Source organism: Sinocyclocheilus grahami, unplaced genomic scaffold (genome assembly GCF_001515645.1).
Source record: "Sinocyclocheilus grahami isolate Dianchi unplaced genomic scaffold, SAMN03320097.WGS_v1.1 scaffold1257.1, whole genome shotgun sequence".
NCBI lineage: Eukaryota > Metazoa > Chordata > Actinopteri > Cypriniformes > Cyprinidae > Sinocyclocheilus > Sinocyclocheilus grahami.
In genome coordinates, this window is record NW_015506436.1 from 161,147 (window position 1) to 165,458 (window position 4,312).

General features: G+C 37.5%; 1 long non-coding RNA gene across 1 annotated transcript in view; it reads left to right on the forward strand.

Annotated features, from left to right (window-relative positions):
• The window catches only part of LOC107568563 (uncharacterized), a 27,632-nt gene extending 23,729 nt beyond the window's left edge, over nucleotides 1-3,903 (forward strand). Inside the window, exon 3 of the long non-coding RNA XR_001606776.1 lies at nucleotides 3,820-3,903. This is a non-coding gene — a long non-coding RNA (uncharacterized lncRNA). The remainder of the gene's footprint in view (nucleotides 1-3,819) is intronic.
• The last annotated feature ends 409 nt before the right edge of the window (nucleotides 3,904-4,312 follow it).

Here is a 4,312-nt window from a genome sequence, read left to right on the forward strand (position 1 = left end):
TTTTTTATTAATTTGGAATTTGTATTCTGTTTGTTCATTCTCATTAAAATGTTGCTCATTTGTTGCAATGAAGCAAATAAAACAACAGAGAAGGCAGTTTGCAGATTAAAACTTTAGGTTCTAGTTTATGACTCTCTGTTGAGTACCAGAATATAATTTGGATGATGGTATTCCAATTTTTAAGTTTCATCTCTTGTTGCTTAGGCAAACAAAGAGATATTTCCATTTCAGAACAAGGGGTGTCATTCCTCGTCTACGCTGCCGCTATCATGTCACTGACAATTACGTGGTTTCGTCTAATTCTCAAACCCACCGGATCCGGTCTCCGGTCTAACAATATGAGTATACCGACTCATTCTACAAATGTGTATATATGGGATGCGTCTGTCTTTCCCTCAATATTTCTACAAGGCAAATAAGAATTGACTTACCACAGCAGCTGGAAAAAGAGAAAGAGATGATCAAACCCTTTGTTCGGTGCAAATCCATATTGCGCTGAAAAAAACGTCACTCGCCTGTTTTGGGAGATCGCGTCGCCGGTCACCAATTTGTAAGGTGAACGCGTCGCCGGTCACCACTTTGTAGGGAGATCACGTCCGAGGGTCACCACTTTGTAAGGTCCGCGCACATGGCCCAAAGAAGGTATCCAGTGGCGGATGAAGGTTTCTCGCGTGTTCGGTCTTTTCAGCGCGCAGAGTTATTCAATTTAGGTTTAACTCAAACTGACTCCATTTTAGTATGACCTCGAATTTAGGTTGAAAGGGAGATTGGTTGTTTGTCGGTCTCTGATTATTCTGACATTCGATTATTCTAATTAACTCTTTACTTTGTATTTTACTCGTTCGTTAGGAATCTATGTCGCTTAGGATGCCTCACGGCGGCCGCTAACTTGCCATTCTACTCCTTATTCAGAGGTTTGTGGCTAATACTAACTCTGAAATCATATACATGGTTACCGTAACTGAGTACAACTTAAACTATAAGGTCAAGCGGTTAGTCAGAAATCTAGAATCTCACCTGATGCGCCCCATGCTTCATCTAATCCTGAGATCTAGTATGCACATAACCCTGGATGCAGATTTGCGGAAAACATAAGCCTTCACTTATTCTACTTGAGAAAATAATTTCAGAGTAAGTCAGAATAAATCAAATGTAACAATTTATTAACAGTCTTGTAAATGTGTATTATGCCAATTATCTCCACAGCCAATTCAACGATATCAAATCAATACAAGACATCAAATTCTCAAAACAAACATGACTGTAAATCTTATTTGCATTCATATAGAACATTACATTCTTGACCATTCTGAGTGAGCTGGGTGAAGAGAAGGATGGGTGAGGGGAAGGAAGGGGATGAGGAGGAACCAATGCATATGTGAGAGAAGCGTCTTGAAGATGCCAGTGTATTGTTTGTTTCTCAGGAGATCAAAGTATCTGAGTTTCTTTTATCCTTACAGTACATACACAATATGGAGTTATGCATAGAAATGATTAGTTGCTCACAAGTCATTTTAGTGTCATTTAGGTGCATGGAAAGGCAGTTTCTGTGCCATTCTGTGAATGTATGTTCTGTGAAGACCAGAGATTAAGAGGTCTGTAAGGAATCTCAGTCTGTTCTTTGTTGTCGAGGTGGGGAAAATGAATCCGAAGAGCTCGTGATCACTGGTTTACATGTGATGGTCATGCTGTGCATCTCTTTTGACCATTAATCTTGATTACTTGCCCCAAAAATGACAATCTCCTTGGAATTGTCAATAAGGGTTCTTTTGTTTAAATGCTGTGAGCTACTCAAAGCTGCTAGTTGGTGGGCTTGCTTCAGGCTTGTGGCGCCAGGATCTGAATTACGAACATCCTGTGTCTTGGGCCTCTGTGGAATTTGGCTCCTCGTGTTTCAACTATGGTCTTGACCAAATCTTAAATTGTCTGATTCGGTCTGATACTCTAGAACATGTTTATTTTTGTCATAAATTTACAAAATTGCTATATCCAGCAAAGAGAACCCTCAGCAAACTTTGTCTAGACACCAAATTCAGAATCAAGTCACTTTAATATGAACTTTGAACATTTTTCATCAAATTAAAATACAAATGACTTTATCGTTGAGATGCGCAGTTGTACCCAAGTAATTATGCGCGCTTACCGATGTCCATTGGTCCCCTGTCAAAGCAACACTTTTTGTTTGTGATAGCAGCTCTACTTTGCATTTCTTTTCGTTAATGTACAGTTCGTGAATCCTGGACGTGATTGTTGATCTTGACGGTAGCTCAAACGATGGGTCGGAAGTGGCAATCCTGATCACTTCTTTCAGGCCCTGGTCAGCAATGATGTTGACTGGACGGCAGTCCTTGGCAATCCACTTTGCTATGGAAGTAGTAAGCCTGGCTGACGTTTGTCTACTCTCACGCCGTATACACTGATCCAGTGTGGGTTGTTGCACACTACTCGTCAGTTTGCTAGTAGAACCTGTGATGTGTTTTGCTTTTAGATGATATTTTAAACTCGATGAGCTTCGATGGTAGGCCAGTTCTTTGTTACAGTGTATGCACACAACTTTGCGTTTATCCAGAGTGCCATCCAATTTTCTTTAAGATAAATTTCTGCCTACCAGAGTTACTGGTGCTTGCGCCATTGAAGTGCTATGAGTGATAAACTCCCGACCCCCAATATCAACTGCAAGATGCAAATTACGTTAATGACGCACCTTTGTGTGTTTCAGTAATTTATTTGCCTTATTTGAGTTAAATTATTTTAACGCAATAAGGATTTTGTATTAATCGCATGTGTTAACGCCTTAATGTTGACAGCCCTACTAGAAACGCTTCTGTGAATGGAGAAAAATAGAAATTAAGTATAAAATGAATAAAATAAATACAAACAAACAAACAAACATTTTAGCGCATGTGAAGGATGATGTTTTACACGGATATTGTAACACGAGTGAAGTACAAAGCCTGGTTTACATAATGAATAATAGTTTAGCAACCAAATGTTACATGGAAAAATGGAAACATTTGGATTCTTGTTGAATGAGAGAGGCTCGTGAGCGCAATGCCATTTCAATTTCGCTTTAAATAACTTCATTTTAGCTTGCTATTTCTATGCTGTTTATAATGAATGCCACTTCAGCCTAATTTGTGTTTTATTTCATAGTTTAATATCTAATTATATAGCTGCTTATTTTTCATTCTTGTTCTGTTCTGAATTCTGTTAAATGTAAAGGATTTGTTGCGGAGTAAGTGGAACTAAATTGGCTATATGTGTTTATAATGTTTGTAAATGTTTTGTTATATTTAACAATATTTAATATACATAGAAATGAATGTAATTGTTTGCAATTACAAATGCAACGGCTCTTTTTGGAGTAAGATCCATTTCTCTTTCATTAGATTACTTCCTCGTTTTGGCCAGGTTATGTATCTCCATGTCATAATTTCTAGGGGCAAGGCTTCTAAACCGGGGTATTTTTAGGAGCGTGATATTCAAATGACGATTGTTTTCAGCCATCACATTTATCAACATACGATCATTTGTATGATACGAATGTTTTCATGAATCACACGTGAACCCTGTTGTAAGATGATTTCTGCATACGGATCTGCGCTCGTTTCTACGTTATATGGATAAATGAGACCCATTGTGTGGAAAGGGGGTTTGCCACCTTGACTGCTGTTCACTACAAAGTTTAATATTTATTAAAACAATAAGACTATCAAGGCTCCTCAAGTGTTTTTCATAAAAATTATTTTTGAAATGTATTAAGATTATTATCTTATTATATTAAGATGATTCTCATTATAAAGGATTAAATCTGTTTAGCTCAGTTCATCAGAAGAAATCAGAAGCAGAGCCCAGCTGTGTGTCTATGAAGAGTGACGTGTCTATGATTCAGCCAATAAAGTTTAACAGTGGAGATTCACCGTGTGGTCTCAGGTATAGTGTTTGTATAAAAATATGATTATAACATGACATTTTGTATTATCATATATTATCAAAGTTCAGTTCATTATTTTTGTCTAAACACAGTGTATGAGATGTTTATCAAGTGCTCTTTAAAGTGAAATTGATAGTGATAAACATATAGTTGATTTGTTGCATGCAGTAATTTAAAGGATGAACTTTACTCTCTCTCTTTCTGTTATAGTTCAGTTCACCAGAAGAGCTCAGAATCAGAGCCCAGCTGTGTATCTATGAAGAGTGATGTGTCTATGATTCATCCAATAAAGTTTAACAGTGGAGAAAAACAACCTGGTCTCCAGAGATGGCAAAAGTACACACATCCTTCACTCAAGTAGAAGTACAGATACTCATG